At 39.1% G+C, this 26,502-nt stretch overlaps 1 protein-coding gene and 1 pseudogene across 1 annotated transcript in view; both read left to right on the plus strand.

Annotated features, from left to right (window-relative positions):
• LOC114650937 (E3 SUMO-protein ligase ZBED1-like) overlaps positions 1-26,502 on the plus strand; it is a 253,370-nt gene that overhangs the window by 87,316 nt on the left and 139,552 nt on the right. The gene's annotated exons all lie outside the window — the stretch shown is intronic.
• Positions 19,969-24,538, plus strand: LOC127527570 (uncharacterized protein K02A2.6-like; annotated as a pseudogene).

The following is a 26,502-nucleotide window of genomic DNA, read 5'->3' on the forward strand; positions in this document are numbered from 1 at the left end:
ATACTGTAAAAGGTCATTCATGAAAACTTAAGGAAGAAAATAATATGACCTAAAATACTACAGCATAAAATGTTATTAATAATTTAGTTATAAGCTAAAGGGATCTCATTTATCTGTACGGTCTAGTTTACGTGTAATCGTCTTGAGTGAATTTTAATTAAATTCTCCAAAGAATCAGACTTACCTGCTGATTAGATGCATTTTGTCAGACTTCATTTTTTCCCCTAACTTTGAGCATTTTAAGTATTTAAAAAGAAAGCTGATAGAAAGATACAGGTAAAAAGACTTGCAGATTGCTTTATCTGCACTAAAAGAATGGCACAGTGCCACAGTGTCTACAAAGAGACTGCGTGAGGAGAAATCCGGGCTCTGTCACTATTTGTGTGCAGTTTACATGACTGGGATAAATAATAATAATAATAATAAGAAGAAGAAGACGAAGAAGAAGAAGAAGAAGAAGAAGAAGAAGAAGAAGAAGAAGAAGAAGAAGAAGAAGAATGAATGAATGAATTATGTACATGTATATAGTGCTTTCTTTGCTAATCAAAGTGCTTTACATAGACAGTGGGGAGCCACTTCAACCACCGCCATTGTGTAGCACCCACCTGGATGATGCAACAGCAGCCATTTTTGCACCAGTACACTCAACGCACACTAGCTATTAGGTACCGAAGGGCTGAGAGACAGATAGTGAGCCAATAAGAGACATGGGGATAATTAGGGGGCCAACATGGACAAGACCATGATGGATAATTTAGCTTGGACATCAGGAAAACCCTAATATTTTCAAAAGGTGTCCAGGAATCTTTAATAACCACAGAAAGGCAGGACCTCAGTTTTACATCTCATCTGAGGGACGGCACCATATTTACAACTCAGTGTCCCTGTCACTGCACTGGGGCATTGGGATCCTCACACAGACATTCTCACAGACATTCCCTGCTGGCCTCACCAACACCTTTTCCAGCAGCAACCCAAGGTTTTCCTACCATCCTACCATTAAATGTGCTTAGCTTCAACATTGATTTGTTGTGCATCAATATTTACATTTTACCCTCACTGAGGATGGCACATTGGATAGTATTACTCTTCCTCAGCTACAGGGGTCTCATTTATAAAACTTTGCTTGGATTCAAGAATGCAAATATTTGTATCTCAAAAAACAGATAAATGCATACACCATAAAATAACACATTTTAAAACCTCGTATACACATATTTCTACACAATTTGCCTTAATAAATCATAATCATCTTGTAAATGTGTATACATGAACCAGCATTTAAACCCGCATCATTGCCATCCTGAAACAACCATACATGGAGCACGCTAATCAACCTCGTACATTTGAAAGCATGATGCTGCAAATCTTCATTAGCTGGAAGAGCATTTAGACACCGCCATATGCATCTTGCCTACATATGAGGATAACAGTCCTATGTTGTCCTGTGCTGCAGTCCGCAAGGCATTGAAGTGTGTGGTCAGGGTTAAGCATCAGACCCCAGTGTGTGAGCGGGCAGCCAGTATCACCTGGCACATGTAATGACACTATTGCTGCTATAATGAATAGTTTAGGCCATATAATAAACTGTGATTTCAGCCAGTTTGCTAACCGATAAACCGGTCATCACGTACAGCAGCTTCATGAGCAATTCGACTGTCAATGCTACTTTGTGTCAAAATAAATGAATCTTGGGTTTACACGAGTCATCGAGCAATAACGGTTTACAGCCTTATCTTGGCATCACAGACAACGTGTGCCTTAATGGGATGTTACTGCTTATGGTTATCAAAAACAGCTTCATTCTTGCTAGGTGCTCTTATTGCTATGAGTGCTGTCAATTGCCATGATTACATTCGGAAAATTAAATGGCTCTTGGGAACATCAGTCGGCCCATATGCCAGATGTTGTCATGGGCAGAAAAAAAAATCCTGCTTGTTCCTTTGGAATATGACAGTTTGCATTGTCTTCAAACAGTGCCAGATGTTTGTGCCAAGCCATTAGGTATGATTAGACTATAGAGCTTAAGATGTAGAGCTTTCCATACACAGAGAGTAAATCATGTCTGTGTTTTAACTGCACTTTGATTTCTAATCCTGGGAAGTGACAACAAGTAGCCAACAAAAAAAAACAAGTTCTTCAGTGCAAATACACACTCTTAAAAGGGAACTAAAATGTAGCCTGTAGATCATAAACATCACTGATGTTTGTCCCATTCAACACACATTATAATAATGGTTCGGTGATATGAATTATGATATGCATGAGTCATCATTTGCCTGATTTAGCTGCATTTCCCTACTTGATCAAGGGTGTCATCATTTCCCGGTTTCTCTGAAATGTTGGATGGGTCAGGGTTACCATAAATTATACACGTTCTTCCATCAGGTTTTCTTTTATAAATCTTGAGGTGTGAGTGGAAAGTTCAATATGCTTATTTTGAGCCTCATGTTGTGTATATCTCATTTTGTGGCAAAAACAGTTCAACTAAAAAAGGCAACCACAAGCAAACAAATCCAAATCTGCAATACAATGAACAAAAACCAAAAACAAGGATCAAAAATCCAATAAACCAGAAAAGCCAAACAATGCTTACAATAGTGGTGCGCACTTTACAACTCTCAACAACACGGTGTCGAGCTTAGCTCTCAGTCTGAATTACAGTCATATGAAAAAGTTTGGGAACCCCTCTCAGCCTGCATAATAATTGACTCTACATTCAACAAAAAAGATAACAGTGGTATGTCTTTCATTTCCTAGGAACATCTGAGTACTGCGGTGTTTTCCAAACAATGATTTTTAGTGAAGCAGTATTTAGTTGTATGAAATTAAATCAAATGTGAAAAACTGGCTGCGCAAAAAATTTGGGTCCCCTAGTAATTTTGCTGATTTGATTGCCTGTCACTGCTCAATGCTGATTACTTGAATCACCAAATTGGTTGGATTAGCTCGTTAAGACGAACTTCATAGACAGGTGTGTCCAATCATGAGATATAAAGGTATTTAAGGTGGTCAACTGCAAGTTGTGCTTCCCTTTGACTCTCCTCTGAAGAGTGACAGCATGGGATCCTCAAAGCAACTCAAAAGATCTGAAAACAAAGATTGTTGAGTCTCATGGTTTAGGGGAAGGCTACAAAAAGCGATCTCAGAGGTTTAAACTGTCAGTTTCAACTGTAAGGAATGGAATCAGGAAATGGAAGGCCACAGGCACAGTTGCTGTTAAACCCAGCAGGTCTGGCAGACCAAGAAAAATACAGGAGCGGCATATGAGCAGGATTGGCAGGGTGATGAGAAAGAAGCCCTTTCTGCACTCACGCTCTCACACCACAAACAAAGTAGCTTGTTGTATGCAAATGCTCATTTAGACAAGCCAGATTCGTTTTGGAACAAAGTGCTTTGGACTGATGAGACAAAAATTGAGTTATTTGGTCATAACAAAAAGCGCTTTGCATTGCGGAAGAAGAACACCGCATTCCAAGAAAAACTCCTGCTACCTACTGTCAAATTTGGTGAAGGTTCCATCATGCTGTGGGGCTGTGTGGCTAGTACAGGGACTGGGGCCCTTGTTAAAGTCGAGGGTCAGATGAATTCAACCCAATATCAAACAAATTCTTCAGGATAATGTTTAAGCATCAGTCACAAAGTTGAAGTTACACAGGGGTTGGATATTCCAACAAGACAATGACCCAAAACACAGTTCAAAATCTACAAAGGCATTCATGCAGAGGGAGAAGTACAATGTTCTGGAATGGCCATCACAGTCCCCTGACTTGAATATCATCAGAAATCTATGGGATGTTTTGAAGCAGGCTGTCCATGCTCGGCAGCCATCAAATTGAACTGAACTGGAGAAATTTTGTAGGAAGAATGGTCAAAAATACTTCCATCCAGAATCCAGACACTCATCAAAGGCTATAGGAGGACAGCATCTAGAGGCTGTTAGATTTACAAAAGGAGGATCAACTAAGAATTGATGTCATATCTCTGTTGCGGTGCCCAAATGTATGCACCTGTCTAATTTTGTTATGATGCATATTGCATATTTGCTGTTAATCCAATAAACTTAATGTCACTGCTGAAATACAACTGTTACCATAAGGCATGTCATATATTAAAAGGAAGTTGCTACTTTGAAAGCTCAGCCAATGACAAACAAAAATCCAAAAAATTAAGAGGGGATCCCAAACTTTTTCATTTGACTGTAAATATCGTAAACAGTAATGTTAAGGTACGTCCACCACTTTGGGTTTCACCCATAGAACATAAGGAACATAGGTAATTACATAATGCCAAAAAAAGCAAAAGCACAAATGACAGCTGTTGGATAGGACTTCTTTGTGTTTTGCTAGCTTTTAAAGGGATTTTTACTTTGGCAATAAATGTGTTGTTTATTCCAGCTATATATCTGACCTTGGTGTAGAGCATGTCCATATAAAGGTAATACTTCTGTCCAATTTTAATTAGTTTGCATCAGACTGTTCTTATATATATATTGAAGATCATGTTTAAAATAAAACAGTGGTCAACTGATCTTGTCTCCGGACTCCTCTTAGTTGTTATGAGCGCTATCCCTTCACAGAGTTACTTACAGACTGGCGACGAGGACTGGGATTTTGAGGCAGTGTGAAAAAAGCTAATGTTGTTACTGCAGCTTTGTAGTTTATGAAGTCAGAGGAGAATTTTCTAGCTTTGAAGAAAGGCCTGAGCATTTCTTTGTGGTAAATGATATTGCTGAGGAAAGGAAAAAGTTGTTGTTCCTGAGGCAACGAACTTCGTGCTCCTGAAAGATGTCATAGTGCCACAAACCACAAAAGAAATGAGCATTAAACAGCAAACTGCTGCACTAAAGGCACATTTTGAACCAAATCAGAATATAGTGCTTGGACATTATGTTTTTTGCAGCAGAAAACAGCAAGGTATGGAGTTTGTGTTATGATATATAGTGCCTATACCTTGCAAGTTTGGCACAACTTTAGGAGAATAGTTGAGAGACCAAGTAATCTGTGGGTTGGCAAATAGGGCACTGTGAGCCTGGTTGCTAAAAGATGCTTATGATGAAGTGTTATCCTGAGACAAGATGGTGGATATTTGTAAAAAATATGGTTCACCATTGCTAGCCTTAAACTGCTGCAGCCAGTAAAGCCATTTAGCTTGGTTGCTGGGTGAAGAGTAAGGAGAAGTGTTTCTGTTGTTTGGGGATGGACCCTAAGCCTTATATGAGTACATGGTGGTTAAGTGTTACGAGCATGGAAAAGTTTGTCATTTGGCTAAGGCTTGTCGAAACATGCCAGTTGGTGAAAGGGCAGCATTATTTCCAAATCTTCGTGGACAGAGTTCACAGATCGTGTCAGAGGATGTGACGGACTTCTGTGAGCTAAATAGCTTAGCCTCGCTCGGTATGGACGGTGCACGTAGGGCTAATGATAAATCAAATACTTTTCCCAGGATGGCAGAAAACATGAATTTGAAGTACTTCAAAGTGTACTCGCCATGTTTCTTCACAGGTAGCAGAATGTTAAGGTTAAAATGGACATTAAGGGTAGTTTACCTATGGTTCAGGAACTGTTTGTGATGGACAGTGAGTATGCAAAACTCTACGATGTACTGTTAAAAGTTACCAGTGTAAGAATCAAGATGCAAATTGATACAGGTGCTGCCATGTCTGTAATTTCAGAGAAAGTGTACTGTTCTAAGTTTAACATCAGAAAATCTAATAGTTTTGGGAAAGTTACTGGTAAATGTAGAAAATGAGAGAAAACTGGTTCAGTAGCCCCTACTGGCTGTAAAAGGGGCTGGAATTGCTTTAACAGGGCAAAACTGGCTTTCTTATTTCAGGCTGATAGAGACTGGTCCAAATTCAAGCTTAGAAGACAAGGTGTGTTTCTTATATACTCTTCCAGTGTCAGCAGCAGATATTGCACAAGCGACAATTAATCAGTCTCTATTCCAGCTGGGATGCCCACCCTTCCTCCACTCTTAAAAATAATTCTTCTTTAATGGCATTTTATATTTATGATTCTTTACTGGGTTGTGTGGTTCCATGTAGAACCATTGCTTGACAAAGAGCCATTTCATTCTGGGAAGAGTCCTCTGCATATGAAGTTGTATCTTTGTGCTTTGAGAAACTTTCTAATATGTAGAAAAAAATATAAACCTGTATGGTAGGATAATTAGCAAGACCCTAACAGTTTGAGAAAGCCTGGACTTAGCCTGTGTTATTGTAAGCAAGAGTCCTTTTCAAATCATGACTTATTGGTATTTTACAAATCTGATACTATCTATTCACGGCTACTGACAGTGAGGAGCTTGTTTCGAATCTAAATAAATAAAGGTTCTTTCTGGAACTTCATGTGGACGGGTCTTTTGGGAACCAAAAATGAAGAACCACAGAACCACTGAAGAACCACTTTGCCACCTTTATTTTTAAGAATACTACACTGTCGAAAATGGGTGTTCATTTTACAGTATAAAAGTGTTAAATAGCGAAGGTATCCAGTTGTAAAACATAAAACGGTAAAGCAATGTTTCAGTAACATCAGAGCGCTGAAATGGAACATACAGACCTATATAATAATATTTTTTACATTGTTAACCCATAAAGAAAATATTCTTCTTCTGTGAAAAAACAGTAACCACAGCACCCAAAAACAAAATAAAGCCTTCAGAAAAGAAAGCGTATTAAATCGTTCATTTTACTACACCAAGCTGTTTAAAGAAAAGTTGCTGTTTGTTGATCGTGTGTGGTTTGCTCTAATATACAATCTACCAAGAATATTTATTGTTTAACTTTAAACAGTGTAATAAGAATGAGACTTCAGACATCGTAAAGGTTTGGGGCAGCCACCCGTATATTATTTCCCAGCTGCAAAAGTTTTGTAATATTTGATCAGAGATGTTCACAAGACAGAGTCCAAATCAGAACTGAATATTTGGAGGTAAGATGGCGGTTTTAAGGGCTGGGGAAGGTAATGATGTCATCTAATCCAGAACCGGAAGTGACATCATCAGAGGTGCCAGAATCTGCTGAGATATTCTGGGAATGGTCTGCAAGAAACTGAGAGAGACAGTCAGCACACTCCTGCCATCCTCTGGTCTGGTGTAGTATTACAGTTCCCCAGGCACCTTAGCTGTCTGCTAAACGCGCGTGTGTGACAACAGCTACCTTACATTGATTTAATTCAAAATGATCATATGTATTTGCTTTTTGTAGCTGTTTCTTCAATATAACTTTTAATTAATGTGCACCCGAGGTAATATAAAGTGGTTGCCATATAGAGTATAATGCAATTTTTCAAAACTTTTCTGTTTTTTTTTCTTGGCATCTATTTCTAAATGTGCATAAGTTACAATATTTGTATAAGAAAACAACCTCTTTTATCATATTGTTCTTGGCAAACTGCATACCTTTGCACAGTGGGGAAAAAAACCTAATCTGAGTTAGCAAACTTATTTTTCCCTGCATGCTGAAGGTTTTTTGAGGATATGGAAGCTGATTTACGATGGGTTGTATTTGATAAACTGGCATATCTGTAGGACACCACACACCACAAAAGTAAACTTTACTTCTCAACCAAACAATTTACATAACTTCCTTAAACACTGAATTCTTTTCAATGTGTATAATTCAATGATACATGTTTGCTATTGGCTGTTGATACTTTACTGATACAAATTTTGTACTGGTGTTTGATCCTGACAATATTTTCTAATGGTTTATTGATTGGCATATTTATTACAGTGCATGGATTTCAGGTTTGGTTGAACGTTTACTTCTATTGGAATGTGTTGTAAAAAAAAAAAAAATAGTTATTTACTACAAAGTTATACCACAGACCTAAAAATATTGTCACCTTTTTTACAGTAAAATTCTAGCAACCACAGCTGCCATACTTTACCATAAATTAGACGTCATTTTTTACAGCACATACTGTAGATCTAAAAATTTTGTAACCTTATTTTTTATGGTAAATCTAACTTTTCTTTTGTTTTTTTTTTACGGTGTACCTATCTGTCTATCTACAGTGGCAATCATTATATCTCACACACTGAATCTGTGAAGTGGTACAGCTATCCACTGTGCCACTCTTAAATTAAGAAAATGTATATTTAATCATTGGTGAAATTTAGACAATTATTTTAAAGTGTAACATGATGCATTCAAAAAAACAAGACGTGTTGGAGGAACTTAATTTAATTTAATACAAAAACTGTGCATAAACAAAGTGATGAATTCAGACTCAGATCACTGTGTTGAAACTAACCCCAGCCAGATGCGTTATGATAAATGAGGTTTATGTAACTTATTCGAGTTACTCAAACAAACATCTCTGTAGCCCAATAACTGAATGTTAACTGAACCAACTGCAGATGAGTTGATGGCATTGAATTCTTAACATCTTCTTGTTCTTCTTTCAGCTGCTCCCATTAGGGGTTATCACAGCTTATCATCATCTTCCATATCTTTCTGTCCTCTACATCTTGTTCTGTTACACCCATCACCTGTATGTCCTCTCTCACCACATCCATAAACCTTCTCTTAGGCCTTCCTCTTTTCCTTTTGCTTGGCAGCTCTATCCTTAGCATCCTTCTCCGAATATACCCAGCACCTCTCCTCTGCACATGTCCAAACCAATGCAATCTCACCTCTCTGACTTTGTCTCCCAACCATCCAACTTGAGCTGACCCTCTAATGTCCTAATTTCTAATCCTATCCATCCTCGTCACACCCAGTGCAAATCATTTATACATAAATATAAATAAATGCATCTTTAACTCTGATACCTCTAGCTCTGTTTCCTGCTTTCTGGTCAGTGCCACCATTAAGTAAATTCAAAACACAAACTTTTGACTTCACAAATTACATTTCTACATTTCTGATCCTTTAGAAACCAGCTGCCTAATCACAATGCTATTAAATAAGACTGCTAAGGGCCGATTCACACCTGAAGATGTAATACACATATCACATATCACATGGAGAGGAAATGCATGCTCTCGTCGTGTAATGTGTTCGTTACATTTTCAAGATTATGTCAAATAAGCTATCCAAAAGACATTTCCTTAACCACATAAACCTTAAAAGATATTGTCATGTATGATCTTTATCTTTCCCTGAAACTGTAAACTGTATAAAAGAGTGGAGAGTGACAAAAAATCCATAATATGGGCACAAAAGCCTGCCCCCTTAATAAAGATTAATTTAAGATATACTAATAAGACATTTTGCCAAGGTAAAGATCTGAACAATTGTGCAAGCTTTCTAGAACATGTTCCAAAAAACAGCACTCTGTCCAGGCCCCTTTTGAAAAAAGTGACTAGGTTCAACACGTACCCCCTTCTTTTTAACACCCACTACACGCCCAGCCTACCTGGAAAGGGGTCTCTCTTTGAACTGCCTTTCCCAAGGTTTCTTCCATTTTTTTCCCTACAAGGGTTTTTTTGGGAGTTTTTCCTTGTATTCTTAGAGAGTCAATGCTGGGGGGCTGTGAAAAAGCAAGCCCATTGCGGTATCTCCTTGTGTGATTTTGGGCTATACAAAAATAAACTGTATTGTATTGTAACACTGCTGCATGCCAGTCCAATGTGAATGGCAATTCTATGCCAATGACACTTGTTTGCTCTGTTTGACCATTAATGAGCCTTCTTACTATGACATTCAACTAACTTGTGTCAGTTGTAATGGAAACAGATGTGTAAAGCCAACAAACATGCTCATGTTTAGTTAAATCAACCTAAACTACCTGTGTAATTGCAAACGTTCATAAAGAATACATCTTCAATGCTTTCAAACACGCTCATTATGACTAAAAGCAACCTCAGGCATTTGTGTTGTGACAATTAGAGGGTCCCAGTGACCCCTTGAACCCTCAGACCAGACGTCAGACACCAGATAAAAGTCCAAAATGTTATTTATTATAATAATAAATATGCACAAAGCACCCTCCACTCCACAATACTCAAATAAATCAATAATCACTACAATAATCAATCCTCCACTCTCCCAGACGTGTTGCCACCCTTCCACCCAGCTCAGCTCGCTGTCTGAGATTTCTCATGGTCCTTTTATAGTCCATGACCCGGAAGTGCTCCTGAACCCCTGTCCATGTGATTACTTAACACTTCCGGGTCAGATAAAAACCACTCTTTCTTCATCCCAGAAGCATGTTGTTCCTTTTGTCCATGTGACCAGGACACACTTCCGGGTTATAGGGCACGTAGTATTCCCTGAGCCTCCCTACAGCATCTCCTGGTGGTCCCCATGGTATCCAGCAGGGCTGGTTGTAAAAACTACAAGGTCCATGAGGCCCTGCTGGAATTCGGGGAACTTCCATGCTGCTGGGAGGGCTCCATCTGGCGGCTTGGAGGTGTTGGCCGGAATATATGGCTGGCCATCCCTCACAGTGTATACTGGCTGTATGTTAAAGAAATGATTCCTGTTGGTTTTGCTGGTATTTAAAACAATGAAGTCCATGTATATTGTTCCTACACTCTTTAAATGAAGGTACCAGAGTGTTTCTTCATAGTGATGACATACTTTTGGTTCCCAAAGACTCATCCATAGAATCTTTCTATAGGTAGATCCATAACAGACTCCATACAATAAATAACCATGACTAGATGGTAGCAGATCTGTGAAATGCCATGTTACAGATAGAGGGCGCTGTCCTCTTGGACCCTCTGACTTGACTCCAGACACCACGTAAAAGTCCAAATATTGTTTTTATTTAGACAATAACGTGCACAAAGCACCCTCCACTCCACAATACTCATAAATCACCAATAATCATTACAATACAATCCTCCACACTCCCAGATGCGTTGCCACCCTTCCACCCAGCTCAGCTCAGCGTCTGGGCTTTCCCACAGTCCTTTTATATTCCCTGACCCGGAAGTGTTTCACCCTCTCTGTCCACGTGACCTGGAACACGTCCGGGTCAGATAAAAACTCTTCTTCTTCACCCCGGAAGCACGTCATTCTTCCTGTCGCTATGACTACGACATACTTCCGGGTTATAAGACACATAATAGTCTCTGGGCCTTCCTGCAGCGTCCCCTGGAGGTTCCCATGGTATCCAGCAGGGCTGTGATGAAAAACTCCACTGTCCATGATGCCCTGCTGGAACTCTGGGCACCTCTATGTTGCAGGCAGGGCTCCACCTGGCTGTCTGGGGGTATTGGCCGGGATAAAAGGCCGGCCATGTCCCACAGCCAACAGCTCATGTTTTAAAAGGACTCTCGCTGCATACAGTAACACTGACTAAATCCAGGTTTCTTAATCTGTTAGTGTTCTGCTATTTAGCCTGCCATACTTTAAATATTTTGTGTTTTTTTCCACATATTAGAAAGTTTATAAAGTTATATGCAGAGAACCCTTCTCAGAATGAATGAGAAAGCACCATTTCATTGTTGGAAAGGTTCTCTACATATGAAGTTGGCTCTTTGGGCTTTTAAAAACATCCTAATTTGTAGAAAAATCTTTAATGTATGGTAGGCAACGTGACAGACTTAGAAAACCTGAACTGAGTCTATGTTACTCTATGCAACAAGAATCCTCTTAATATCATGAGGTCCACTGAAAAAAAGGGAAATGGCAGGTTGTTACATTTACAAAAATGTATTTACTTTATATTACATGTATTGCTAAAGTTCCGCTTTGAACATACCTTGATCATGTTTAATTTATTGAATCTTGTGGAATATACAATATCCTAATTTCAGTCATTGAGGTAGAAGTCAAAATAGTTAAATTTAGTCCTCACCGGAAAGCGGATTCATCATCAGTGGAGGTTGGATAACTTGGAGGTAAAGTCATGTGACTTTCAGAGAAGCAACAGGTTGTGGGTTTGAGTTATTGTTGCTGGTTAAGAGCAAAAGGTTAGTGAAATAACAGTTAAAAAAAGAAAAAAAAACACACACACATGAGAAAAATTCAGATATTCATCTAAAACACTTACTCACAAAGACTAATGTTACTCCGTTTTGCATTTTTCCTTGTATTCTCTTTTAATGTTTTATCAAACTATGCGTACTAACTACCGTCTCAAGTCAGTAAGTGTACTATTAAGTTGTCTAGATTTATTCTCTTAGTACAGGTTCTGACTTTCATTACAGGTCAACTACTTTCAGCATTGCTGTTCATTAGTATTATCATAGCATTGCTCAACCAGATAAACACTTATTAATACACACAAATAAATAATACATCCAAATACAATACAATGCAGGTGCCAAATCTGCTTGTTCGAAAATAAAAAATAAAACAAAATTATTTTATGAAAGAAGGTGCCAAGCAGCAATTTTTGCACTTTATATCTCTCTATTATAATAAAAAAATCCTGGGATGAGACAAGACTTTTTCAGAGAGATACTTTCACGTCTCATGGGACACGACTTTGTGCAAAGAGATTTAACCACACCCGGGGCCGGAAATAAAAGATAAAGAGTAGATGACAAAGTAGAACGTTGTGAAGAATTTAAAAACATTGGCGCAAAACACATGCAGAGCAAGTTAGAGAAAATGAAAGTACTAAAATTCAAAAGTCTCAAAAAAATGATAGTAAAGATCGCATTAGCGCAAGCAAACGGAAATTATTACTCGGTGAAATAACGGAACAGTGAAAAGAGATCGAATATATTGTTTGGATTTAAACTTTAAGTTGGAGACTTGTAGATCATCTAATTTGTGTTGCCATCAGGGAAAAGTAGTGGTTCTTCCCAATGAAGAGGCGGATTAGTGAGAATTAAAAGTTTTGTTGTTTGGTGAAAGTGAAATCCACATACATGAGCAGCAGAGAGAGGTGGTGAGCGAAGCGAGCAGGGGGCGATATTTAATATTTAATCTATAATATATTCAGATACATAAATATAAATAAATGTATTTTATAATATAACACTCTATCTAAAGTGCATTTTGTGTTCATATTTAGTTATACATTAGTCGTGACATTCTGGCACAGCCAAAGAAGCAGTGTTCTTGTAAAACTTTTGAATACTTAGCTTTAGTATTTTTGTTGGTTTGTATTGTTTTTACCAAATAAAACTAGTTTTGGTATAAACAAAATTGTTTATTTCTTATTAATAACTTTGAACATGAGCTACAAAATGTTGCTGGAACAAGTATAATTGACAACCTAAAAAGGTTATAGCTAAGTAACTTGGCGAGGTGCATTTTTTAAAAAGTTTATAAAACAATTGTTAAAATATTATGCTTTACTGACATGTTAATTTAACATAATATAATTAATTTAACAGAGAATGATAAAGTTTCATTCATTTTATATAAAAACTAGGGTGGCAAAGCCCCCCTGGCGCCTTTGGTGCCCAACCCCCAGTTCTGGCTTGGTAGGCCGCCCCACTTGAGGCCAAACTCACAAAATTCTATAAATATGTAAAAGAAAAATTAATTACTATTTAACGGAGTAAAAATCATGAAATGAGAATGAAATATTTACTCTCTTACCGATTGGAGTATTCCTGTTAAACTGAGGTCCACTATGCTCAATAAAATATTTATAAGAGACTAAATAAACGATCCAGTCATTTTAACTGACATTCTTATAGATAAAAAAAAACTTTTTTTAAAAAATTACTCATTTAAATAACAGGAAAAATCAGGTGAAAACTAAAATGGTATGCAATGGGGTCATCATAACTCGACCTTCAGCTAACTAAATCACCTAAATACAAACATTGTTGTTATGAATAGATCATTTCTTTTCTAATAGTTTGTTCCTGTGAAAGAAAGTTTACTCGATGCAAAATAATGTAATATATTATTTTATATATGATATATTGAAATTGAAAACCATAACTTTCTTGATATTAAAAACCATGACTTTCTTGATATTTTAGTTTATAATTTAAAAACGAAATAAGAATCTGAAAATCTAACAACATCTCATTAAAGTTTGATAAATTCTGAAAAGAATGATACCAAACATATATATGTAAGTTTGAAAATAAGCCCAATTGTAAACATGGCAGAAAACGTGACATAAAAATGTCACATAAAATCGTTGCACTTTTAGGCTTAGGATTTTATATATAAAGAGTAGATATCATGTTGATTCAGGATATATTAATTTAGTGCATTAAGCATAATTAAATTATTTTTGATAAAAACAATTTTATTATGTGCAATCGATGTATATATATATATTTTTTAATCTGACATGCCATTTTTTTCAGTGTATTTTATAGATCTGTTGCCATCTATTCATGGTTATTTACTGTATGGAGTCTGTTACAGATCTAATTAAGGGATCTTTTATGTTGATAGGTCTTTTGGGAACCCAAAATTGTTCTCTTATGGCATGTCTCTGAAGAGCTACCATTATTTTTAAGAGTGTACAATGAAACACACAACACAGTAAAGAATTTTAAGTCAGTTGTACTAGAAAAGGATTTATAAAGTGTTGCAACCTGCTCATTTTGAGCACATTCAATTAAAATTAGCTGACTATCCCAAGAATTGTCTTTTGAGCCTCAGTGAGAAATAGAAATCTCCCAAAACTCTCATCATAAGGTGTACTTTTCATTCAGGAATATCAAGTACCAAAATCCCACCTATGGACTATTTATTTTGCTTTAAATGTTATGTCTGTCACTGCCTGAAACCTAGGAATAAAATAGTTCCTGATGAATAAGGCCAGTTGTAGAGCAAATGCATCTTTAGATACGTAGGTGTCCATTTGTATGGAGTGTGACGAGTGCTGTTAAAATACGCTTTGAAAAATGTGCCCAATTGCACTGGGGATACATAACCTAATACAACAACCCCCCAAAAAAACAAATCCCCCCATCTACTTTATAACACGTTTACACAAGCTATAGCACCTGTTCTCAATTTGCATGTAATTAATGTATTAGCATCTTTGGAAAGCAAAATTGGAAGCTGAATAACAATTAAACTTGTAAAGAGGGCAGGTTTTTAAACACCTTGCGTTTGTTCTTTAGCAGCTTTGATTTTTTTTTCTCCATAACTTTAGCAAAATATTATGCTCCTGATTTCCCCTAGACATGTGACACTTCTCTTAAATAAACAGAGCAGTATGAAAATGGTGGTGTAAAGAATATAAAGCAGAAGAGTCCAGCATTCTGCATGATCTTTATGCCGCACTTGTGTTTTTCTGTCTCTCTGTAGTTGTGTGTCCATTGGCTGTTGTTCCATCTGAATGTTCAACCGCTTAGTAACTTACTGAAGTCTATCTGAATGGAGTCTGCATGTTCTTCCAATGCGCATGCATCTTTTCTGCAAGCTCCTTCAGTTTCCTCACACGTTTTAGTGAATTGGAAGTTGGTTAACTGCAAAATCTCAGCTGGTCCAGTATGGTGGCACACTGATAAAAATAAAGGTGCCAGAGTTGTTCTTCACTGCAATGCCATAGGGGAACCATGTTTGGTTCAAGAAAAGACCCATCCACATGAAAGAGCCTGTACTTATTTAGTGTGTTATAGAAATGATTTCTGTTGGTTTTGCTGGTATTTAAAACAATGAAGTCCATGTATATTGGTCCTACACTCTTTAAATGAAGGTACCAGAGTCTTTCTTCATAGCGATGACATACCTGTGGTTCCCAAAGACCCATCCATAGAATCTTTCTATAGGTAGATCCATAACAGACTCCATGCAGTAAATAACCATGCGTAGATGGTAGCAGATTTGTAACATACCAGCGAGTTCCTAAATTTTAAAGGACTCTCGCTGCCTACAGTAACACAGGCTAAGTCCAGGATTTTTTAATTTGTTAGTGTCTTGCTAGGCAGCCTACCATACTTTAAAGATTTCAGTGTTACTCTCTACATATTAGTAGTACTAGGGTGTTGTACTGTGTTAGCCATTATGAATGTAGAGAAAAGCCAAGCAAAATGACACCTTTTATTGGCTAACTAGAAAGATTACAATATGCAAGCTTTCGAGGCAACTCAGGCCCCTTCTTCATGCCCCTGAAGAAGGGGCCTGAGTTGCCTCGAAAGCTTGCATATTGTAATCTTTCTAGTTAGCCAATAAAAGGTGTCATTTTGCTTGGCTTATCTCTACATATTAGGAAGGTTTTCAAAGCAAAAAGAACGAACTTTATATGCAGAGCACCCTCCTCAGAATGAAATGGTGCTTTGTCAAGCAAAGGTTCAACAAGGAACCACACAACCTAGTAAAGAACGATAAAGTGCAGTTAAAGAACCAAGCTGTTTTTAAGGTGCTTATGTCGGTCCCCTGGTGATCTGGCACTTTGTTCACAGCTGGGGCCTCATGTATAAATGGTGAGTACACACAGAAATGTTGCGTACGAACCTTTCCACGCTCAAATCGCGATGTATAAAACCTAAACTTGGCGTAAAGCCACGCACATTTCCACGGCAACTCATACCTTGGCGTACGCAATTTCTCCGCTCGGTTTTGCAGACTGGTGGCACCCAGCGTCAAAGCAGTGCTACTGTTCCTGTGTGATCACCCTTTCTTTCTTAGCTCCACATTCCTGACGCAGCTTTATAAATACACTGAAATTAACTGCATATTGTTTATTAGTGTAATGCATCTGATTGTAATTAGCCTGTAGCAATATAATGGGCCAGAGAATAGCCATAGTATTCCAAATACCATAACTGCTTTAGCATTGTTACGCTCACTGCATCTTGTTCTTCTTTTTGTTGCTTCCGTTAAGGGTTGCCACTGCGGATCATCTTTTTCCATATTACTCTCACTGCACCACTCGGAGTATTTATATCACTGTATCTGAGTGTGAATCACAGCAGCAGCTGATCGGAAAGAGAATTATCGGTATACAGTTTCAAGTACACACTACCTCAACCACGGCAAAAAGCGTCAAAGCCTTTCCTGTACGGACCTCGCGTTTCAGAAACAGTTTCATCCCAAGAACTATAAACGCACTCAATCAGTCCATCAAGTGCTCCTTGTAGAACTGTTTGTACTTATAAGTAGAATAACCTCACTGTAAACTTATACTACAGTTATAATATTGCACAACCTGCGCTACTTTATAAAGCGCGTATGATGACAATATCATTTTTAAGATGAAATGCAGCAAAATATGTTGCTTATAGTATACAGATAAAACTTTAACTTCATTTAAATAATCTGTATTGTTAACAATTAAACATGTAAGGACTCGGTGCCGCAGCGTATAGCTAGTTCACGGATAGCTCCTGCCTTGCGCTGTATTCTTGCTGGTGCTGACGCGACACTGGAAGGATAGACGAACAGAATAATTAAACATGTACTATGAAGATATTTCAATATTCCTTAAATGTTTTGAAGAATCGGCGTTCTAAGCTTACAGATGGCTTAACGTCTATTACAGAGCTGATTGTGTGGCGATTGGGTATTTGGAGAAAGAAAAGTAAGTACAGGAATTGGAGGTTAGTACGTTTGAAAGAGACAGTACTTCTGTAATAAATTATTTCATCGAAGGTCGCACATGGCACAGCAAGCCTCTTGCGTGAGACATGAACAAGCACTGCGCCACCGTGTTCTCATGTTTAATAACATGCTTTCATTCCTATCATCATGAAAAAGATATCACGTATACATCTCAGTATTTTAATTATTCAGAGAGCTGTAATATCTCGAATGTAATGGATTCTGTGTCGTGTCGGAGAAAGAGAAAGAACGGAAGCACGTAGTGATTCACACACATAGAGCACATAGAAGATCAAATACAGAACAAAGCATTTAACGTGCTACTTGAGAAACTAGTAAAATAAACGATTTTAAGATGAAGTTTATGATGTTCTACTTTAATGGCAAAATAAACTACATGATTAAAGTGGAAATTTCGAGATTAAAGTTGACATTTCGTGCTTTTTTCCCACTGTGTGCCTATTTTTTTTGTTTGTACCCTAATAAGCTTTCGTATAACACTCAGACGGTGGGCTACGACTCGCCTTTTCACAGCGACTTTGATATGTGATTTCTTTTTTATTTCGGGCACTGTGCGACTTTGTGAATTTGATCTTTCGAGTTTCTCCGACACTCTGTCACTCGATCAACTTCCTTTTGTTCATTATACCACTGTTTAAACCAACAAATAGTACGTTTTTCCTTTGCCTCCACTTGGTATTCGCTGAAATTCTTGTATTTTCCCCTGTGCTTTTCCCATTGTCTTTTCACAGAAGGCTATTTATATTGATTTGCATATTCAAAGAGGCGTAATTCTGGGAGGAGTTGGGGCGGGACAGAAGGCGCGTGCACGTGCGTTACTTTTCACGCTGATTGGGATTTATGTAGTGGAAGAACGTGAAAGTTTGCGTGCGCGCAGATTCCTGCATCTGGATTTTTCTGTGCGTACGCACAATCCTGCTTTTGTGCTTACGCCATGTTATAGTGTGAGTTCTACGCACGGCGTTATACATGAGGCCCCTGGTCTCTGCCTTAAGCCCAGTGCTGATAGGACAGACTTGACGCTGCACAACTCTAGTGGATTCATGCATTTAACAGTTCGCTCTGTCCATAGGGAGGCATAGCCATTTCACTGTTACCTCATTGAATCTTGGCTTGAGCACAGCCTCTTTCCAATTTTTTGACCTTGGGGGCCCTTGACCTCAGCACTTCCGCCACACCTGGAAGTGCTGGGGGGAACAGGAGTGCTTCCGGGGATGCAGCTGGCACTTCTGCCACACTGGGGCGTGTCGGTGGAAGATTGCCGGGAATCACCTGTTTCACATCCGGATGATTATAAAAGGGGCCGCCTCCCTTCATTGAGTGCTGGAGTAGGGTGGAAGAAGGATGAAGCTGGAAGGCGAGGAGTGGAGGTGGCCTGAAGAGACAAGGCAAGAGTGTGAGGCCTGGACTTTGGGGGAGTTTGGGGTTGTGTGGCATTTAACTTGTAAATAGTAGACTGTAAATAAACATGTGGTGGTGATTTACAACATGTTCGCCTGTCTGTGTCCGGGGCTTAGTCCACAGTTTCTACAGCTTTCTTGAATGTATGTTTTATTATGAGTTCTTATATTTAAAATTAACAGTTGAGAAACAGGGTTACTTACCAGAGATCCTCTGTTATAAAAGTCTGCTGCTGAAAATGACCAGACCTGTATGGTCAAGTCCACTCCACTCGGGAAAGTGTTCTTCTTTTTTGGCAGTTGGAAAGCCAACATGCTGGAAAGTTCTATCGGAAGAATATACAAATGGACCATCCCACACAGCACACGAACAACCTAAAATATTAGGTGAACTGAAATAGGATTTTTATGTTTATTCCCTCCATCATAACTTACTTTGGTACAAACAAATTTTTTTACTTTGATTGAGATCTGAAACCAAATATTTCAAGCTGCAACATTAAATGACTAATCTTAAGTTGCTTGAAAAAGAAAATTTACATTGAATGAACAACATTAATGTTATACTTTTTTCAATGTACTCAAAGCAGATGGACTGCTTGTGCACTATGATGTTAAGAAGCCTCTTGTATTGGTATGTGATGCCTCTCCTTATGGCCTTGGAGCTCTACTGAGCCATGTAGAGCCTGATGGTATGAAGTGCCCAATTAGTTTTGCTTCTCGGACACTGTCGGCCACTGAACGCAATTATGCTGAAATAGATAAGGAGGAGGGCAAGGTGGCGCAGTGGGTAGCGCTGCTGCCTCGCAGTTAGGAGACCTGAGTTCGCTTCCCCAGTCCTACCTGCGTGGAGTTTGCATGTTCTCCCCGTGTCTGCGTGGGTTTCCTCCGGGTACTCTGGTTTCCTCCCACAGTCCAAAGACATGCAGGTTAGGTGCATTGGCGATCCTAAATTGTCCCTAGTGTGTGTGGGTGTGTGTTTGTGTGTGTGCGCACCCTGTGGTGGGCTGGTGCCCTGCCCGGGGTTGGTTTCCTGCCTTGCACGCTGTGTTGGCTGGGATTGGCTCCAGCAGACCCCCGTGACCCTGTAGTCAGGTTATAGTGGGTTGGATAATGGATGGATGGATGGATAGATAAGGAGGCTCTTGATGTTATTTTTGGTATAAAAAAATTAATCAGTTCTTGCAGGGGCGTCAGTTTATGATTTGCACAGACCACAAGCCGCTCCTTGGTCTCCTCCATCATTCTAAACCCATGCCACAGATCTTGTCACCTCGTATGCTTCACTGGAGTCTCTTGTTGGGTGCATACAACTATCAGTTGTGCTACAGACCAGGAATAGAGTTGACAACCACGATGCCTTGAGCCGCTTACCTATAGCACATCCTGTGGCTGATACACCACCTCCTCTTGAGGTCCTGCTCTTGGAGTCTGTGCCTAATGCACCTAATGCTAACCAAACTGCTGCACTTGCTCAGAAGGATCCAGTTCCGTCTGGTGTGCTGCACTGGCTTTTGCATGGCTGGCCCCATGAAGTCCCAGGTAATAATTTCATACCCTTTGCCAATAGACGTAATGAACTCTCAACTCACAAGGGTTATGCTTTATGGGGTAGCCGTGTTGTTGTACCTGTTCTAGCATGGGAGGATGTACTTAAACTACTTCATGACTCCCACCCTGGCATAGTCCACATGAAGGCTCTGGATAGAAGTTATGTATGGTGTGCAGGAATAGACGGACAAATAGAGAAAGCTGTAAAGTGTTGTACAACACGTCAACAGTCATGGCATGCACCATCAAGGGCATCACTTCACCCCTGGGAATAGCCAGCTAAGGCTTGGTCTCAGATCCACATTGATTTTGCTGGACCATTTCAAGGAAAGGCCTTCTTTATTTTGGTAGATTCCCATTCCAAGTGGCTGGAGGTGTCTCTTCTACGCTCCATATCTGCAAATGCTGCTATTGACACTTTGAGCCTTATCTTTGCTCCACATGGATTCCCAGATATTATAGTCTCAGACAACGGTGCGGTATTTACATCTGCTGAATTCAAAGAGTTCACAGAAAGAAACGGGATACGGCATGTGACAACGGCCCCCTATCATTTGTTCTCAAATGGGCAAGCAGAGTGAATGGTACAGACAGCAAAGGATGCTATACAGCAGCGTTTCTCAACCTTTAAGTATTTGCAACCTGAGTTTTCATAACAGTTTTAATCGCGCCCCCCTAACGTTTTTTTGAAAGAAGCCCACTAATAACAATTTGTTCTTTTTTAATTCATGATATATCATAGATGCATATTTTATTATACCTACTTTTATCGACATTTATCTAACTCTATATTTATTTTTCTAGTATCAGAATGTTGTTTAAGTTAATTTGTTTCGGTTTCAATAGATGTATTTTTCATATTTTCGATTCTTGTTTTCTTTTTTTCACATCTTCACGCCCCCCTTTTTGTTACTTCGCGTCCCCCTAGGGGGGCCCACCCCACAGTTTGAGAACCACTGCTCTATGGAGAATCATAGCTGGTAATTGGTAAACACACCTTGCAAGATTTTTGCTATCTCAGCACACCACTCCACAGGGAAGAGTCCTGCAGAATTGCTAATGAAAAGACGACTGACCACTGCACTTGATCGCCTTCACTCAGACTTTCAAGCTGACATGCATAAGAAGAAAGAGGAACTAGCACAAAAGCATGGGGGTGAGTTTAGGCAATTTCAACCCTTACAGACAGTATATGCATGCAATTTTGTAGGAGAACCACGATGGATGCCAGCAGTAGTGTAAGAGGCAACTGGCCCTGTGTCTTACCGTGTGCAAACAGAAGATGGACACATTTGCCGTCGCCATGTTGATCAGCTTCGAGAGCAGATGATGGATGAAGGGCAAGTGCCCAAAGCAGAGTCAATGCAGCAGCCAGCTACCGCTGTTCAGCAGCCTCCTGGTAGCCCAGAAATACCAACTTCTTCTGAATCTACTGCAGATAATGATACAGTAGTGACACCAACCCCTGAAACTGGTAAACCTGTGGATGTTAAGACCCTGCAGCCTATGGTGTCACTAAGGCCCTGTAGAGCTCTTGTTAGGCCAAAACGGAGTGTATTGTGAATTTGTATGTTCAGTAACAAGTTAAATTTATATTGATGTTGATTGACATTCCTGTTGTTGGTAATTTCCTGTAGAATATTAGTGGGTGGGATTTTAGAAGGAAAAAGGAAGTTCTTAAAAAAAGGTATTTTGGTCTTTTACTGAGAGAACCTAATGAGAAACTGACACGATTTTACAGTTATTAAAAACTATATTTAAGAATCATTATCAACGTCTGTGTGTCGTAAATCGATGTTATAGTATATAGAAAACATTTCTATAATAAGAAGTTATACTAGTGTGAGAGAAAGAGTAGGGTTTCATAAAAAAGTGATGAAGTGTCTACAATGAAGAAGGGGTGGGGACAAAGAGAGAGGCAGACCTGAAGAGGCAGTGACCAAGAAATCAGAGCTCAACTCGTATCTGGTACGATTTTTAGCATTTGAATTCGTGCAGTGAAGCGACTACATTCCGAAAAACGGACGGCGCAGCTCAGTGCAAGTAAGCTTAATCAACTATTTTATATATTTACCCGACAGTTCCTAAACCGGATAAATCTAAGTGCAAGGTCGCTTTCGAGTAGGTGCCTCTCTCGGCATGAACAAACCCTGGACGGGGTGCCAACTCATCGCAGAGCGCGCTCACGAACAGCACATCGATAAACGCAATAGACAAGTGATAAGAAAGCGAACGGGCCAGCAGAGAACCTGAACAAAACCGCATTGAAACCTGCGTGGAGAGCGCTTCGAGCAGTGAGAAAAGCGCTATAGAAATGTAGAGAATTATTATTGGCAGTGCTCGGGAACGAAATTCAAATCCAAGTTTCTAAGAACTCTGCTTTAGTGAATAATAATAATAATAATAATAATAATAATAATAATAATAATAATAATAATAGCTATTCGTAGAAGTGGTTGGCGCTCCGTCCAGGACCGAGGTTTGCTCTGCGCACGGTGGTGCTGCCATCGTGAACCTGAAATAAGGATAAATTATCCAAGTCGATAGATAGATAGATAGATAGATAGATAGATAGATAGATAGATAGATAGATAGATAGATAATGTCTATTTAATATTACATATTCTTTGAGATGCTCTTGACTTCGTTAGTCCCATCTTTTGCAATTCGAAGCGCATTGTGATTACTCAAACTTTTCAGTTGTATACAGGCGTCTTTTATTTCGTTGTTTTGAACTGATATGGAAATAGATAACTTCTGACTGGCATTTACCGTTAAACAATGGTCAGAATCAAAAGGTCACCCTACCGTTTATACTGTTAGATGAGGAGAAAAGATGGATACTGCAGTAGTTTCGTATTAAATGTCATATTCAGTTTTAAGACAGCGCCATCGTTATTCTATAGCAATACGATTATCCTCAAACGGTTCCTGCAAATTGTAACAAGTGGTACTGGCACATGAAACACTGCTTAAAATTGTAATATACACGTGTCTGTTTTTAAACACTGAGCTGTGTTACATTTTGTTTACTGTTAAAATATACCGTTTATTTTACAGTGATTGTTACGTAAAAGTTCAAAGTAATCTCCCATTCATGTTTTTAACTTTACGCTATCATTTCAGTTCAATTGTTCTAATTGTGCTCCTCAGATTCACTCCAACGAATCCATCATTATTTTATGACACACTGCATTGTTACATGGCTCCTTAAGAAGTTAAGAAGAATAAACTTAAAAAAATTAACGGAAAATAAAATAACTTTCAAATGCATATCATAAACAGTAAATTATATTTAAGTAAATAACAGAAGAATATAGTGGAATTGATTAAACGTCATGCTGCCATGCAGCAAGTAGGTATTAATAATAATAAACTAGAAAATCTAAGAGAGTTGAGGGAATATGTAATAAAGAACTTAAATCCGAGGTCTTCAGCCCTATCGGACGGGGTTACTTTTATATGCCTGGGTATAGTAATTATTACCGGAGGACCTCTGTACATTTTAGTGCAGAATCGCTCAAAAAACAGAATTTACTGATCTGTCGATTTGCTTGAGTCTGGTTTAACCTGGGGTTATACGTTATGGACTTTTTTATAAAAGGGAAAAGGCTCCGTAATATTTTCTGAGACGTGAACGCGCAGTGCTTATTAAGTTACTGACATGAGCGATTTGGACCAGTGGCGTAGCTCATTGGGGGTGCAAAGGGGGACATCTGTCCCCGGACGCAGTATCCAGGGGGCGCCGAATTGATGTTCCCCGTTGCATTTTGGCAAACAGTTGTCCCCAACCGCTGAAAACCCTAGCGACGCCTCTGATCTGGACGGGACTAAAGTTTCATAATCACGGTACCTAACCTCTCCCATTCATTTTGCTTCCATCCATTACATGATAAAGTAAAATGCAAACTCATTACTCATGCAGGTACTCGCGCACTCACACTTACACACGCACGCATGCACACGGGTGTTTCGCTCGTGCACTGCTTCTGAGTCGAGTGAATCTTCTAAACACACTCGCTGCTGCCTTGATCAGCTTCATTTTCCAAACCGTAGCCCTGCGTATTCCCAATCAAGAAAACGGAGCATCGCAAGCTTATGCGCTTCCAGTAAAGCAGTACGCCACTTGCTCGTGTTCATTTTTCTTTTTTTTTTTCTCTCACTTTCTCTTTCCTTAGGATTGCTTTAAGATTGCTACGTAGGGATTTGACGTGGGAGAACAGCGCCAGTTGCGTTCGCACGACTTTTAATCTGTTGGCACAACTCGCTAATCTTCTTCCCACGACCGATTTAACTCGCGGGCGCGACTTTGACCGTGAGAAAGTAAACAAGACCCGAGGAAAATAAGTCGTGTCCGCGAGATAACGAGTCGTGAGAATGCATGGGGCAGAGTGTCTGCTCGAGGGATGTGCGGATTCCGTTCATTTAATAATCATCGCCATCATCATCACCAATATCGGACCAAAGCAAATAACACCAATGCGAAAGTATACGCGAAAGCATTAAGTAATGAGGTCAGTACTTGTCACGACCCTCCCAATCCCACAAAATTAAATAAATTAGGCTGCCTTTATCCAGATGATAGAATTGCTTAAACAATAAGCATTAAGCAGTACTTAAGCAATGGTTTAGAAATTATATTAACTCTGTACCTGTTTAAAAGCTGAAAGCACCAAAATTAAGGTAAGAGTCCATTTGTGTGGTGCAGTGGTTAAGACTTTAGACTTCAGCCACTGAGGTTGTGGGTTCAGCTCCTGCTAATAACACTGTGTGACCCTGAGCAATTCAAAAGAAATGGAACCAATTGTATCATAAATGTTGTAAATTGCCTTGGAAGAAGGCATCAGCCAAATAAGTAGGTAGAAATGTAGCTCTTTATATGTACAAGCTGACTTACCTGCTATTCCAAATGTGGTAAAGTGGAAAGGTAAGTTATTTATTACCAACTTGTGTGACGTTTAAACTTATTGCATTTAGTACACTTAACTGTTGTTAGTTTATTGCAATAGTCCATCCATCCACCTTCCATTTTCCAATCCACTTATCCTGAGCAGGGCCCTGGAGCAGCTGCAGCTTATTTCAGCAAGAATTAAATGCAAGACAGGAGCAATTGCTGGACAGGGTCCCAATCCACTGTAAGATGAACAAACACACACACACACACACACACGGGCCAATTTAACAACACCAAGTCACCCAACCTGCATGCCTTTAGATTATGGGAAGAAACCGGAGCACCTAAAGGAAACCCACATGGACACGGAGAGCACAAGCAAACTCCATGCAGGGATACTGTATCAATATTTTTAGAACTCTGTGGTGGGCCATGACAAAAAAAATTTTGAGGGAACTGCTTGATTAAAGAAAAAGTCAGAAGTTATAGGCAAGAAATTAACACAGATTTATTGATGGAAAGTGTGTTAGCTATCACACCGCATAAGATATTTTTTTTTGTCAATAGACTACAATGTAGCATTGCTTGCTACTGACTCTGACCCTGAGCGTCATTTCCAATTGGATTATATTTAAAAACCTTATGTAGAGTGTGAAGTACCTGTGTGCCAAACCTCATGTCGGTGGCTTGAGAAACAAAGCTGGGCTTAAAGAATAAACAAGCAGATTGTGCTCTATGGATGCAGCACTAGTATAGTATAGTATAGTATAGTATAGTATAGTATAGTATAGTATAGTATAGTATAGTATAGCTATTTTACCATACCATACTATTTTCTAAGCCCATTTTATACTGAGCAGGGTCACAAGGCAAGAACAGTCCCTGCACAGGGAGCCAAATTCATCGCAGGGCAAACACACAGGCGCCACGCTAACATATTTTATTGCTTTATATTGTAATGTTTATTGCAGAGTGTGTGTGTAACTTCAGAAACTTAGTGCTGCTTCATCACACCTTCAGAGTCCAAGCTTTGACTCCCGCTCTGGGCACTACCTATGCAAAGATGGCTATTCTGGCTTTCTCCCCATTTTCTGTTTTATTCTGATTTTCTTCTGCACCTCAAAAGATTAGTTGGCGGTGTGAGTCTTCTCAGTAAAGACTTGTGTGCTGTGTTGCCACCCTTGTTACTGGCTCCCCATGTTCTTAATCTTTATAAGTGGGGTAAAATAAGAATGGATGTTTTATGTAGTGCCTTTCAT

This window comes from Erpetoichthys calabaricus, chromosome 4, assembly GCF_900747795.2.
Source record: "Erpetoichthys calabaricus chromosome 4, fErpCal1.3, whole genome shotgun sequence".
Taxonomy (NCBI): domain Eukaryota; kingdom Metazoa; phylum Chordata; class Cladistia; order Polypteriformes; family Polypteridae; genus Erpetoichthys; species Erpetoichthys calabaricus.